We start from the raw sequence: 16,477 nt of genomic DNA on the forward strand, positions 1-16,477 counted from the left end.
GTGACTATAAATGCCAGCGAGTTTGTTTTCTCTTTCTTCATAGTACCACCATGCTTAATTAAAAAGAAAAAAAACTAAAGATTTTTTAATTTTAATTTTTTAAATTTATTTTTTAAAGAGATGATGGATTATAGCAATGAGGGTGATTAGGGTTTTCACCTTCCATTCCGCCTCCACCATTATACTTTCTTCTAAGAAGTCATGATGCTCCTTACTTTCCGCATCATGAATGCCAAACTGAGAGGGGACTGAGGGGCGGGGGAGATGGTTCCGTCGGTAAAGTATGTGCAGAATAAGCATGAGGACCCGAGTTCCATTTCCAGAACCCACATTAAAAAAAGCCAGGAATGATGGCATGCATTTGTAATACCAGTGCTGAGTGGGTAGAGAGAGCTGGGTCCTGGGGCTGGGCTTGCTGACCATCCAATCTGATTGAATAGATGAACCACGGGTTCAAGTGAGGGGCTTGTCTCAGAAAACAAGGTGAATGTCTCCTGAAGACTTATACCTGCGGTTGATCTCTGGCTTCCACAAATGTGCAGGTGCCCATGTGCACTCACATAAACATGCAAACCTGTATCTCACTCAGGGCACTTAAGTAGTCCAATTTAGTTGACTCAATGTCCTACAGGGAGCATGGTCAACAGTGACTTCATTTCTTTTATGAGCACTGAGCTATCGGAGAGTTCTCTACATGGCATCAGCAGAAAAAACAGACTTATGCATCTATAATTTCTTTCTTCTATTGACAGTAATAAGGAAAGTTGCCAACAACCCTCAAGGTCATCTTCCACTGAGCATCAGAATTCTTACTGTGCCCAAATGCTAAGAATTGAAAAGGGAAATGAGATGTGTGAAATGCAACTTGAGCCCAGAGCAATAGCATAACATTCGGGAGTTTATAAATAAACAAAATGTTAAACTCAACCTCCCATGCTCATATACCAGTGGGAAGACACCAATAAATCTCCTTACATTGTCCCATGTCAAATTCACTCTTCATTTGCAAGTTAGATGAGACCTTCTACTCTAAGACCTTCCTTCTAAGTCAGGGCTCTATGGTTTCCCAAGCCACCTAATCTTTTTCCTCATCACTGCTTATGTTCCAAGAGGAGCTGGCTCCATTTGTAGTTATTGTGACAATGATTTACTATTCTAAACAATTACTATTTACCATTACTAAAAACAATTCTGTATATAAGAACCTTTTTATCCCCTCCTCCTCCTTTCCCCCCTCCTTCTTAAATAAAGGAATTTGATTCTACTGTGGTGACTCAGGACTAGCCCTGGGGTCAGATTCTTATCGCAGATAATGCCAGTGAGGAAGCATGGAAACCATTATGAAGGATATAAACCATAAACTTAGCTTATCTCTACTGAATTCTCAGGGACCTCTGAGAATGAGAGGATTTGTCTGTTGATGGTTTTCCCAAATAAAAACCACCCAAGGGCACTGATGTCATTCGTCAACATCAACAAACACTTGCAGTGTCCAGGCCATAAAGAGTCATTGGCATTTCCAGGAGAAGATAGTGGCCATGCACTTGCTTTCCCATAGACATTGGTGGGTTCTAACATCTGGAGTCATTGGGATATTTGCAATGGCTCTTCTTTGGCATCTAAACCACAAGTGTCGTCATAGAGTCTCTAGACTCTCCCTAATTGTTTCTTTCTGCCCATGGAGGAAGTTTTTACTGCAGGGGCATTCTTAAATGTCCCTTAGGGTCTCCCCAGGTCTTCAAGATCTTTGATAGGGTGGCTGTGTTCTTCAATCCAGTGCATGGACTCCTAAAAGTAGGGTGTTTTCCTTATTCATCCTTAGCAGTTATATCTCCTGAGGAGTGTGATTTTCCATTTGAAAGATAAGGAAACTAAAACCCAGGGAAGCTAGCCAGTCATCCATGAAGGAACAGATAATTGAAGGACACCTTGAATTACTTCCATTAATTTGAAATCTTGATAATGTTCTACAAAGACCCCAGCAGACTGCACCTGTATACTTTCAAGGGTCCAAAAACAGTGGGATAGATGGTGATGGCTGTTCTTGGTTGTCAACTTGACTACATCTAGAATTAACTAAAGCCCCTAAAGAGGGAACATCTGTGAGGGATTTTTTGCTTAAAGTGGGAAGATCTCCTTCTAATCTGGATTTTTGAGGTGGGAAGAGACACCTCTAATCTGGGCCATGCCTTCTGCTAGAAGCCTATATACGGACATGGAAGAAGGAAGATTTTGCTCTTTGCCTGCTTGCTCTTGCCTCTGAAGCAAGTCTATTCCTTCACTGGCATTAGAGCCTACTTCTTTGGGAAACCAGTGTCTACTGAAGACCAGCTGAGACATCCAGTCTTGTGGACTGAACAACTACTAGATTCTTAAACATTCTATTCATGGACAGTCATTGTTGGACTAGCTGGACCACAGCCTGTAAGCTGTTCTAATAAATCCCCTTTCTATATAAATAGAGATTTATTCTGTAAGTTCTGTTTCTCTAGAGAACCCTGGCTAATGCAAAGACCTTTGAGCATGAGAGAGGAAGGGATGTGAACCGAGAGAAGGGGGAAGGTGAAACAGAAAGAGACAGAAAGAAAATAGAAAGTTTTAGGTTCAGCTCTGCTCTGTTATTTCTCTGGCTTGGGAAGTAACTATTCATATCTCTCCTTTCCTCATTTGTCAAACACAGCGGGGTCAGTGAGCAAGCAGGGGCTGAGGGCTTCTAATGGGTGCACTTCATCCCATGGCCTAGAGAAATGCAATCATATGGGTTTTCTTTTGCAAAAATCTTTCCTCTTTGTCCTACTTCTTAATTTGAGAATTCCCAGAGTCTCACCCCAAACTTTCTGCTCCTTGCTGCTACCGTCTTCTTCCTGGGTGGTCTCCCCTTTTCTAGCTCTTATTTCAAAGTCCCCTTTGTCTGATATTAATGCAGCCTCTCCAGCTTGCTCAGGGTTGCTGTTTGCATGGTTTATCTTTCCCTTCTTAGGGCTTTCAGCCTATTTGTATCTTTGGATCTAAAGTGTGTTTCCTTTTTGCAGCGTATACTTGGGTCTTGTTTCATGTTTTAATATGGTCTGATATTCCCTGCCTTCTGACTGGATTGGGTAATTATTTGTAATTAAGGTTCAATTTACTTCTGCCACTTTGCTTTTGACTTTCCATGCTTCAAATGTTGTTCATAGATTTTATCCCTCTTTTGTTGTCTTCCTTTATAAAGGGTAGATATTTTATAGTGTGGCATTTTCATTTCTTTGATTTAAAAAATTAAAGTATGTTTTTATTAATTCTTTGAGACTGTCATACATAAATACAATGTGTTTTCATTACCACCCCTCCTACCTCTACCTCTTTCCGTGTCTATTTCCACTCCCTGTTCCCCTCAACTTGAAGTCTTCTTTTTAATAATAGAGAGTCCAGTTGATGCTGCCTATATACCCATGGGTGTGGAACCACACTCCAATGCGTGGTTATCACACTAGGAGCCACACCCTCAAAGAAAACAGACTCCAGCAGCCATCAGCTGTTAACAGCTCCTCGTCGAGGGGTGGAACTCAGGACACCTTCCCTCTCCATGCTGGAAGGTTGAGTGGCTTGATCTTGTACGGGTCTTATGCAGACAACCATAGCTGCTGCGAGTTTGTGAGGGCCCTGGTCTTGTCATATCCAGAAGGCATTGTCACCCTCCAGTCCTCCCCAACCTCTTGCCTTGATAACCCTTCTGCTCCCTCTGCCAAAGGACCAAAGGGGTGTGATCCAGGTGTCCCACTCAGGACTGAGTGCTCTGGGGAAATGGGTGTGATCCAAGTGTCCCACTCAGGACTGAGTACTCTGGGGAAATGGATGTGATCCAGGTGTCCCACTCAGGACTGAGTACTGTGGAGAAATGGATGTGATCCAGGTGTCCCACTTAGGACTGAGTACTCCACAGATTCTTATTCTCTGCACTTTGACTGTGAGTTTCTGCATTAACTGCTGTTTACTGCACAAAGAAACTTCTCTGAGATGTGAGAACTGTGAGGTATAAAGATGTCTGTTTACTACAATGTCCATCTAGAAAAATAATAGTAGTACATTCCCTCCTGGAGCCTGTGAGCTCCCCAACCATGGGTCCTTGGCCAGGTGTATAATATTAGGCAGGTATTTCCTCCTCTAGAGCAGGCCTGAAGTCCAATCAGAAGGTAGTTGGTTGATGTCATAGTATTTGTACCACTACTGCACTCATCAACATTTCTTGTCCCACAGGTGTTCCTGTAGCTCTAGATGTTCACAGCCAAATAAGAGTGTGGATGACTTCCTTCTCCCTACAGCCTGCATAGCATCTTCCAGGACTATGAGAGCTCACCAGCAGAGAGGAAGCTTACCGGTCAGTATCAGCTTCATTCTCCATGTCCTGTGACCAAATGGTATGGCGTCGTCAGCAATAGGGTCTTAATATCAAGTTCTGGTGGACAAGTATGAGTAAAAGCAGTTGCCTCTCATGTTTGGGGATTTCCCAGGACACCCCTGACCTCACCCGGTACTTGAGCTTTTTATTTTTCTTTTAAAATATTTTTTATTTTTATTTTTTACGAATTTCATACATTATATTTTGGTCATAGTCACTCTCTTCTTTCCCCTAACTCCTTCTAGATCTAGCCTCCTCCCTGCTCCTCCAACTTTGTGTTCTTTAAATGTGTACATACACGCATACACACATACATACATATGGCTTTTTATTTGGTAACCCTTGCGTTCTTAGAGAAGCACTGTTCTCTCTGTAGGATAACTCCAGTTAAATCATTTCATATTCATATATATGAAGTTTTAAATATTAAGTTTCCATATGGCTTTTTCCAAATATCTGTAGTGTTAGTTAACCCTCTGCCTATCCCTCCTCTGCCCTACCCTCCCATCCCTCTCCCCACTTAAATCCCCCTCCAGAGCTGTTTGTTTTCTTCATATCCCCATCTGTGTTCTACTATCCCCATCTTCATATGATATTTCTTCCCCCTCCCTACCGATGATCCCTTTCCTGGATTCTACAGCTATTCCAAGTTAAACACACAGATCTAAAGATTTCACGCAAAGATCTGTATAAGCGAGAACATGCAACATGTGTCTTTCTGTGCTTGGGCCACCACCCTCAGTGTAAGGTTGTCCATTGACTCCACCCCTCCCTTGCCGTCTTCCTTTATAGCGAATGGGTATTTTTCTAGTGTTCCAGTTTCTTCAATATTTTACTCTATTTAAAAATCATTTTCAGACCAGTTGCAGTTTTGCTGGCAACATACATTTTTAGCTTTTTAAAATATAATATCAAATTTATACTAATTTAATTCTAATGCAGTGGAGAATATTTGTACCTATTATATTATCACCCTTCCCAGATTTTGTAACCTTATTGTTTTATATACTGCCATTTATTTATATGTTACCAAGCCCAAATGCATTCTAGTGATTATATAGTTGTGTGTATTATACATGATCTAGAATAAAGTGAAATCATGTCTGCAGAGTATTTGATTGATCCTCCCATTCACCATATCTGATTTGCTCCATTTCTTCCTGGAGATTTCAGTTGCTGTCTGATATCTTTACTTAAACTCTAAACTGTTTAATTTTTGTCCATGTCCTTTATGTTGCTGTTTTCAGATGTATGACATTTCAGCATACTGTAAGTCTGATAGCATATATATATATATATATATATATATATATATATATATATATATACTGTTTTATTATGCATTTCTTACCAGGAATACATATCCAAAGGTGTTTTTTTTAAATCATGTTTTAACTGAGATGAAATTCATATAATGCTAAACATATTAAAATGTAGAATCTAATGGCATTTATCACACTCATCATGTTATACAACCTTCACATTCTTTAGTTTGAATTCTTTTTTTTTTTTTTTTTTTTTGGTTTTTTTTGAGACAGGGTTTCTCTGTGTAGCTTTGTGCCTTTCCTGGAACTCACTCTGTAGCCCAGGCTGGCCTTGAACTCACAGAGATCCACCTGCCTCTGCCTCCACAGTGCTGGGATTAAAGGCGTGTGCCACCACCGCCCGGCTAGTTTGAATTCTTCATGGCCTCGGAGAAATTCCACACACCTTCTTCCTTTTCCCTGGGCAAACACTAGCCTTTCTGCCTTGATGATATATCTATTATAGATATTTTATTTAAAAATTCATGCATTATGTGACTTATATCTGCTTTTCGCTTAGGGTGTTTTCAAGGTTCACCCATAAGTACTTCATTCCTTTTTATGGTTGGATAATATTTCACTTTATGTATATAACAAAATGTGCTTATCTGTTCATCCATTGATGGTCATAAGCATTGGTCCTTTTCTCTCTGGGCTATGATGAATAGCTGCTGTTATCAACATTCATGTACAAGATTTTGTGCAAACAAATGTTTTTATTTCTCTTGAATGCAGAAATACAGGTGAAAATGCTGGGTCATATGATACTCTGTTTTTAATGTTTAAAAACGATAATGTTTTATTCATTGAAAGTTTCACATATTCACATTGACCATACCCATCCACCACTACCTCCCTGCCACTCCCCCTGGACCACCCCATTTCTTTCCCAACTTTATGTCCTCTGTTTAATTTTTTTATAAGTACCCCCGAGACCAGTCAGTGCCCATATGAATGTGTGTGTGTGTGTGTGTGTGTGTATGTGTGTGTGTGTGTGTGTGTGTGTGTGGCCATTCACTGGGGGCACAAACACCCTAGCCGTGGTGCTCTATTCAAAGAGTGACTCTCCTTGCTGCAGCAGCTCTGGGATCCCCTCCCCCAACAATACTGGAAATGTGCCGGCTTGATCATGTGCGGGTCTTCTGCAGGCAACTGCAGCTGCTTTGATTTGATGCACACATGGTCATGTCCAGAGAAAGCATTTCATAGCTCTCTCCATCTGCTCACTCTTGCATTCCTCCTTCTCCTTCTGTGAAGTTCCCAGAGCTCTGGATGGTAGGAGATTGATACAGATGATCCATCCACAGCCGAGTGCTCAGAGTTACACACAGTGGGCATTTGTACCACCACCCACTGCAAAAAGAAGCTTCTCTGATCAAAATTGACAGCACCACAAATCTACACATACTAACACAAAGAAGGTAGTTTCACAGCATGATCCCTTAACAAAACATCAATAGGTTCCCTGGGCCCATGATCTCCCAGTCATGGGCTTTTGACCATGTTTATAGTACTAGGTATGAAATTCCTCCTACAGAGCATGCCTCATATCCAATTAGAAAGCAGGCAATTAACCCTTTACCCACCATGCCACTCTCACACCAGTGGACACATCTTGCCAGCAGGTTGGTATTATATCATGAATGGTCCAGAGCAGGGTAAGAACAATGATTTTTCTCCCCCAGCAGCCTACATAGCATGTTCTGGAACTATGTAAACTAGTAAGCAAGGTGAATATTTTCTGATTAATTCAAAATTGGTTTCTTTCTGTACTGATTCCAAAGTGAGTGGTGTCTTCAGCAACAGGGTCTTACCATCTAGTTCTCATCTGCAGCCAGGAACAATGGCAATATCCTGTACTGTTTGGGTGCCTCTGGGGCCTTTCTGATCCTGTAGGATAACCCACAGGGAGGTAACCTGTGCCTGGCACTGAAATTTTCACTAACAATCCATGTCGTCTGGGAGCAGAATTGCTTACCCATGCAGGGTACTTCTGTTCATACTCTCCATCAACAGCCCCCATCTTTTTTTTTTTTTTTTTAATTAACACACACAAATCAGTGACTTTCTATGTACCAATGACAAACACACTAAAAAATATATCAGGAAAATAATCTCATTCATAGTACCCACACCATCTAAAAATCAAACAGAAATAACTCAGGAATAAACATCACCAAGGAAATGAAAGACTTCTACAATGAAAACTTTAAGACACTAAAGAAAGAAATTGGGGGCTGGAGAGATGGCTCAGCAGTGAAGAGCACTGGCTGCTCTTCCAGAGGACCCAGGTTCAATTCCCAGCACCCACATGACAGCTCACAGCTGTCTGACTCCTGCATATATATTTGCAGGCAAAACACTGATGTACATAAAAAAAAAATTTTAAAGGAAGGAAGGAAGGAAGGAAGGAAGGAAGGAAGGAAGGAAGAAAAGAAGAGAGAAGAAGAAAGAAAGAAAGAAAGAAAGAAAGAAAGAAAGAAAGAAAGAGGAGTTCTTAATATCCTTAGCTATCAGGGAACTGAAGATTCAAACTACTTTAAAATTTAATCTCATGGCAGTCAGAGGCAGTCAGGAATGCAAATGACAACCAATGCTGGTGAGGATGGGGAAAAGGAGAATCCATACACAGTGTTTGTGGGAATGTAAACTAGTAACTACTGTAGCCACTGGGAAATCACTCTGGAGTTTTCTAAACAAACAAGAAACAAACAAAACACCTAGATACAGAATCCATCAGACCTAGCTATGTAACTCCTGGGTAGAAAGGACTTTATAGTCTACCACAGGGACACTTGCAAATCCATGTTCACTGTGGTTCAGTTCACAGTAATCAGGAAATGGAATTAACCAAGATGTCTGTCAACTGATAAACAGATAAAGAAAATGTGATTCATATACACAAACGAAATATTACTCAGCTGTCAAGAGCCAGGCAGTGGTGGCTCACGCCTTTAATCCCAGCACTTGGGAGGCAGAGGCAGGCGGATCTCTGTGAGTTCGAGGCCAGCCTGGGCTACCAAGTGAGTTCCAGGAAAAGCACAAAGCTACATAGAGAAACCCTGTCTCGAAAAAACAAAACAAAACAAAACAAAACAAAACAAAACAAAACAAAAAAAAGATCAAGAGTAAACTCTTATAAAGGAAAACATTTAATTGGGGCTAGCTTATAGTTTCAGAAGTTTAGTCCATTATCATCATGGAGGGACATGGCAGCATGCAGGCAGACATGGTGCTGGAGAAGGAGCTGAGAGGTCTACATCTGAATCAGCAGGCAGCCTCAAAGCCCACCCCCAGTGACACACTTCCTCCAACAAAGCCACACGTATTCCAACAAAGCCACACCTCCGATATCACAGCTCCCTATGGGCCTATGGGAGGCCATTTTCATTCAGACCACCACTTTTAGCCTTTAGGTACATGAAGAAGACTTAACAGAAATCCACTAGTAGGATAGCTAATGAGAATTATAATGATTTGATTAAGATTAAGTAGAATCATTTTACACTTCTAGAGCAACTGAAAAACGTTCCAACATCTTCACATTTTTGCCAACATTTACTCCTGACAGCATATGTCCTGGTTAGCATATTGTCAACTTGACCCAAGCTGGAGTCCTTTGAGAAGAGGGAATCTCAATTGAGAAAAACGCCTCTACCAGATCGGCCTGTGGTTAGTTGACAGAGGAGAACCCAGACCACTTTGGTTGACGCCACACCTGAAGTGGATGGTCATAGGATGTATAAAAAAGCAAACTGAGCGAGCCATGAGGAGCAAGCCAGGCAACTGTTCCTCTGTGATCTCTGCTTCAGTTCCTGCTTACTGCGTGCCTGCCTTGGGTTCCTGCCCCGAGGATGAGCTGTCAACTGCCAACTGAAATGAACTCTTTCCTCCTCAAATTGGCTTTGGGGCATGGTGCTTTATCACCACAATAGAAACCCCGACTAAGACAGCATCCTAGTGGACTGGCATTTCCTTGTGACTTTCATTTATGTTTTTGTAATGTACAAAGATGGTATATCTTCTTTAGACAAATAACCATTCAAGTCTTTTTCCTCTTGCTTAATTGAGATGCTCTTAAATTGTAAGGTTTTTGACACATCCTGAATACTAAGCATACTTCTATCAAGGTTTTTATTTACAACATTTTCTTATATTCTTCTGGTTTCCTTTTCCCTTCCTTTGACTTTTAGCCCAACTGTTGAAAACCAGTCCCCTATCCTACAATATGTCATTCATTGAATGTCATTCATGCACAGTGTCACCTAGACACCAATGATGCCAACATCCTCTTCAGCTAGCTGCAGCCTTTTATCTGGACACCAGATTTTCTATTTCTTGCAGACTCTTGCCTTCAAGTCATTTTAGCTCTTCTTCAACAAGAACATTCCCTACAAGTCTTATCTCAAGAGATGAAAATCCCACTAGCCTAGTCCATGAGGTCAAACACTACTATCACCAGAATGCTGCTCCCCAGCTCTCCAGCAAGTCTCTTTACCTCAAACATGCTTAGCAATTGATCATTTCTCTCCATTTCCGTGCTTCCAACTGAGTCTGAATTCTTCCTTCTCCTGGAGTGTAGTTCTTTGAGTTCATTCTCCCTTCTCCTCCACTATGGGCCTCACATAGCCCGGGGAGGAACATTTAAACACCTTTCTCTGCTGCAGGCTTTCTAGCATCACCTTCCACCCCAGCCAGCTACTGCACAGTGTTCCCTGTGTTGTGGTTGCAACATCCTGCTGTGCAGAAAATACACTTCCCCTTTCCAGGTGTTCTTCCACTGCTCCTCCCTCTGCAAGGCTGGCATCTCCCCCACCCCGCTTCATCTCAGTGTAAATGGCACCCCTTTAAAAAGCTTTCCCTATAGTACTCTCTCCTTCTTCAGCCCTCTATGTTACATAGTTTTTATCATTATTAAGTTGGTGTTGTTTTCTAAATATAGCCTCACTGAGTGACTCTGATTGACCTAAAATTCAGATAGTCTAGGATTGCCTCAAATACATTGTTATCCTCATGTCTAAGCATCCTCAACACTAGAATTCCAGTCATGGGCCTCATGCCTGGCTTAGTGTACAATTACCAATTTGCTGGATGATAAACTGGGCAGTGGGAGGAGCCACAGTTGTTATCAACATCACTCTAATAAACACCAACAATCGATAAGACTTCATATTCTGCCATCAGTGAATCCATTCAGAAACTGTGCTAAGGCACATATGAATATCTATGTGTATGCACGCACAAATGCATTAAATATATTTGCATGAATATATGCATATACAGGTGCATACATAAACAGGCACATTAGACAAACACACTCATGTAATCCTTCAACAACTCCATGAACTGCATAAATTACTCTTGATTGTATAGCTGATAAAAGTAAAGCCCAGAGTGGATAAGTGGCTTGCCTGTGGTCATGCTGTGAGTACCCGAACTGGACTGCTCCAGAACTTCTGCTTTGAAACCCTCCTTGGAGCAGGGCCAAGGACAAAGATGATGCTCAGCTAATGCTTCAAGAATCACGAACAAACAAGAGCAATGCTGTCCCAGACATGTTCTGAGAAAGTGGAAATGCTGTTTGTGCTTTTGTTCTGCACAGTCCCTAGTCCCCAGGGGTTACTGAGTATCCGGTATGTGGTGCTTAATAATGAGTTCACAAACTAGATTTTTCACTTCATCTCATTTTAATTAATTTTAAGTTTAAATAACATCTGGCTACTGATTGTTATGGTAAACAGTGAAGTCCAAGATGTTTGAAATCCTACTGCTGTCGACTTCTTGATGTTCACATACAGCCTCAATGAGCTCAGTCCCAAAGACAGAGCTACACCTCCGTTTCCATCCCCACACACTGTTTTGTTGTTGTTGTTTTTACCCTGCACTCTCTACCTCCAGTTTTCTGAACAGTCTTCCCCCCGGCACTTCACTTTGCTGTAGTGATAGAACCAAGCCTCCTCCCCTATATCTGGCTCCAGCAAAGCCAACACCTTTCCCCTTCAACAGTGCCCTAAACAGGCCTAGAAATGAGTTTACATGGCTAATGAACATCTGATGCTTCCTTGGGAGAAAGCTCTGGTTAACATCCGTAGGGCCGGAGAGACACAAAGGCCAGTGTTCAAGGTCCTTGTCTAACAGAGCAGTGAAGATGTTAGCATAGAACCTAACTCAAGGGAGGGCCTTGGTCAAGGGCTTGGTGTGATGGGAAGACAGAGGACTATGTGTCTGCAGCTGTGTGACTCCAAACTAGGTGCAGGAGCATCTGGTTGGCCAACACTGAGGTAACATGGCACTGATCTCATTTATACCTTAACCAGAAGAAATGACTAAGGCAACACTTGCCTTCAAAATGATGCTCATGACAGAGAAGACCAAGCCTTAGAAGTACTGACACAAAGATAAATGGTCTAGAAAAAGAACACTGTAGTTCTCTGTAGAAGAGCAATCAAGGAGCCTTGGAGGTAACACAGTTGGTAAAGTGCTTGCCCCATGAGCACAAGAACCTGAATTTGCATCTCCTAAACCCTCTATAAAATGCTGCGCTTGGTGATATGGGGCTCTTGGATTCCCAGCTCTGAGGATGTGGAGCCAGAAGGATGCCTGGGGCTTGCTGGCCAGACACTCTAGCCAATGGGTGAGTTCCAGATTCAGTGAGCGACTCAATCTTAAAAAATTAAAACAGAAGCAACTGAAGATGAAAATTGATGCTGATGTCTAGCCTCCACACGCACACGTACCCACCCATTCACCCACACATGTGCACACATAAAACAAGAGCATGAAGATCTAGAAGATAAAAAATCAGACGGGGGAGGAGGCTGAGGAGATGACTCAGTGGATAAGGCGCTTGCTGAGCATGCAGGAGGACTGAAGCATGGATCATTAGCACCCACATAAGTGCTGGCTGGGTGTGGAGGCCTGCTTAGAAGTTGAGCTCTCAGGAGGCTGCGACGGGGAATCCTTGGAGCAAGCCAGCTAGCAAAACTAGCCATACTGGGGCACTCTGGGTTCAGTTGAAGGACCTTGCCTCAGTGAATAAAGGGGCGAGCTATGAGGTCCGGGACCTCTAAATGCACCCATACTCATGTGCACAGGCACCCACACACACGTGCATTCACACATATACGCACACACACCACAGATATACAGACACAAAGAAAAGGTTAGACTGAGGGGTGAGTACCTACCTGCCTAGCACTGGTGCAGCCCTGCTCCACCCACACCCAAACACCACAGCCACAGCAGGAACAACAAATGCGGACCGAAGTCCAAATTCCAGAGCGCAGGAAGAAGTGGCAGTGGATGTGGATCGGTCCTCGTGAGCTCAATGCTCGTATTGTGGACAGCGGCCACTGACTGGGATAGGCCTTCTTTTCCTCCCACCATTCACATAGTTGGGATCTCACTCACACTGTATGTAGGCTAGAGCAAAATGATGCTGCTTGTTTGGATTTTGCTTTTTGGTGGAATATCCGTTATCAAGCAATGTGCTTTTGTGTGTCAAAGATTAGAAAGGACCCACTTCCTCTTCTCAAAAGGATTTGGGCAGGAATCAACTACTGCATTTATTCCCAGAGGCTCTCCATGTTCCAGCTGAGTACTAAATATGTGGATGCTACAGAAAAGCAGTGTTATTCCCACAAAGGACTTTCTTGCCCAGCATCCATCTTACAGCAAGCACCATGCCTCTAAAATCGAGATTTCCCCAGTCAGTTAAATGATACTCTATAAACAGGAAACCATGGAAGCCTGCAGAAGAATCTAGATGATGCCCAAGAGCCTAGCATCTTAGCAAATCACCATTACCTGTGAAGAGGTTTTGATTTTTTTCCCCTGAACTTTCTCAAATTTACTCAAAAATTTCAATAAATCAGGTCATTAGATACAAAATCAAATGGGATTTCATTTTGATACCTAGGATTGTCCTTGCAGATTACCCAATAAATCAGAAAATGGGAAAATATTCCAAATAAAAAAAGAACCAAATGTGTATTCTATGAACTCCCTGCTCATGAGTTATCACCTCTGTTCTCTAAAGTATGTTGTAAGAACACCAGTTCCATGGCCAAGAGCCTTCAGCCTACTTGGCTGAACAACACAGTTATTTTCATAAATATTTTTATCCTTCAGACGGGCTCTTTATGATTCAAACTTGTCCCCCCCCCCCATAAGAAGTCACTGTGCAAGCAAGTCTTAGATCAAAGCCTACTCTCCTGCACATGACTATCTTCACAGATAAGCACGAAGGTGACAAGCTCGGAGAACCCTACTCAGTGTTCAGAACTTCACCTCACCTCTTTCATAAAATGTTCACCTTGCCTATGACTGTCTGGGGTGGGTGGGGCAGCTTAACATAGGACTCTGTCACGTGACAGTCTTTCATTAAGTCCAGGAGCTTCATTGTAAGTCCCAGAAGACAGAGGTGGCTAGGTTTCCCCACTCACATACTGTGTTCATGGAAGGAGGAACAGTCATCATGAATCACTGCCTTTAACTATAAAAGGAGTATTTATAATTTCTCGTTTGCAAATCAACCAGGTCTGTGTTAACCATTATAGCAGAAGCATCCAAAACATCTGAGAAAAGATTCTTGTTGATAGTTCTTTAAATGCTACCTAAGTTTGCCTCCTGGGTTTACACATGCAAGCACCTACATATAACACTATTCTGTTTATGTTGAGGGTAATGTTTAAGTTAATCCCCACATGATCCTGTAACACGGGCAAGTTGGGAAGTCCTTTAGAAAACTCAGAAGGCTGATAAAGATGTGAAAGGCTTTGACAAGTGTTATAAAGTGAGTGGAAACTGACTAAAGCCAAAGCATTTCAGATTATTTAATCCTTAGGACCTCAAGACATGTGCACTTGAGGCAAATAATGATTCTGTGCTGAGAAACCTGCTTACCAATCTAAGCAACATTTATAAAAGTTGCTTCTAAATAAAGACTAACGTTATGTGCCACATTGAGCCCAGCAAGTTCTTGCCATAAGAATCCATGGACATTTAGATTTGTAAACCACTCTTTTATAAGCTTAGTTTGCAAAGGCCTGTGCCTATGGATCTGACATGTTCTCTATGACATGACCAGACTGAGTTCTTGGATCAGCAAAGTTACAAATCGTAGCAACGCTTGACAGAGCATGCATAGCACAGTGTCTTCTAGCAATCTGCTGCTAGAAAGGCAGATGCTATTATTTCATGCCTCTACTAAATAATACATGGCAGATAGGTTGAGTTCATCTACCTATTTATTCATTTATTTATGTAGAAACAGCGTCTCGCTGTGCAGCCCAGACTGGCCTGGAACTTGTTATGCAGATGAGGGTGACCTCAAATTTAGAGAGATCTACCTGCCTCTGCCTTTGGAGTGCTGAGATTGAAGGTGCATAGCTATTTATTTTACATAATTGATTAAGTAATTAAATTTTATGATACTAGGGATTCAACCAATTACTTTGTGCATGTTAGGTAAATTCCCAGGCACGGCCATACAGTTTGTAAGCAATATAAGTCTCTGTGTTTACTTGGTTGGGTCTGAGTGACTGTGGGACTGGCGGGTGACAGAGATTTGTCCTGACTGTGGACCAGGCAGGAAAACTCTAGCTACATCACTCCCATGGGAAGATGTAAGCCCCCTGATTTCAGTCTGTTAACTTCCCTGGGGAGAGTTTCAAACCTCACAGCAATAAATAGCACGTGTGTTTCCCTGTCTCCCACTTGTTCGCCACTTCTTCATGGTTAACTTCACCAAGCTACCCGGGTGCAGGAAGTGAGTAGGGGGCCATTGTACTCACGGTTACATCAGCTGAAGATGCTTACGGTAGATCGCAATGTTGCACTCTGTAGCAGAAACCACTAGGTTGGCCAAGTCAGCTGCAGTGTGCATCATGAACTCTTAAATGGTCTTATTGATAAAAAATAAAATAAAATAAATAAAAAAACCCAGAGCCAGATATTGGGGTGAAAGCTGAAAGAGCAGTGAAACAGAACAAGCCAGCCACGTTCTTACCTCTATGAAATCCTCAGCCTCAAGAGGGTGAGTTCCTGTTTCCTCACACCTTATATACCTTTCTGTGTCCTGCCATATTACTTCCTGGGATTAAAGGCGTGTGTCCTTCCCAAGCAAAGGCATGCCATCTCAAGTGCTGGGATTAAAGATGTGTGCCACCATGCCTGGCTCTGTTCCCAGTGTGGCCTTGAACTCACAGAGATCCAGACAGATCTCTGCCTCCTGAGTGCTAGGATTAAAGGTGTGTGTCACCACTGCCTGGCCTCTGTGTCTAATCTAGTGGCTGACTCTGTCCCCTGGTCCCCAGCAAGTTTATTAGTGTATACAATACATCACCACAAAAAGAGAGTACCATCACAAGGGAGATACTTTTTTTCCACCACCATTCCGTTGCCCACTTTCTACCTTGATGTCATTTGGAGTAACGGCAGCCATGTTGTGATAATGGGGAAGATGCATGGATGGCAAATTATTAACAACTGACTAACACAGCAGACATAAAGGACCTGGTGGGACCAGGGGGCACCCGAGCCAGTACTGGAAAGCACCTGATGTGCACCGTTTCAGGATCTGCTAGGTGGCATTCTTTAAAATGTGCAGTTGAAGTTGTTCTCCAATAGACAGTTTTGTAAGTATCGTATTCCTTTGGTGGAGCATGTCTTCCATAACCAGCTGCTGGGAGATGCCTTCACTGGCTCGGACAAGTGCATCTGCCAAACCTCCCAATACGGTTCTACCTTTCCTCTAGGTCAAAATGTAGCAAAGGTCCCGTACGTCTTTAGATGC

General features: G+C 42.4%; 1 long non-coding RNA gene across 2 annotated transcripts in view; it reads left to right on the forward strand.

The window, feature by feature from the left end:
- The window catches only part of LOC114681577, a 338,811-nt gene that overhangs the window by 304,513 nt on the left and 17,821 nt on the right, over window positions 1-16,477 (forward strand). For both annotated transcript variants that reach the window (XR_003732919.2, XR_005091142.1), the window contains one exon: window positions 4,237-4,357. This is a non-coding gene — a long non-coding RNA (uncharacterized LOC114681577). The remainder of the gene's footprint in view (window positions 1-4,236; window positions 4,358-16,477) is intronic.

This window comes from Peromyscus leucopus, chromosome 3 (genome assembly GCF_004664715.2).
Source record: "Peromyscus leucopus breed LL Stock chromosome 3, UCI_PerLeu_2.1, whole genome shotgun sequence".
Taxonomy (NCBI): Eukaryota; Metazoa; Chordata; class Mammalia; order Rodentia; family Cricetidae; genus Peromyscus; species Peromyscus leucopus.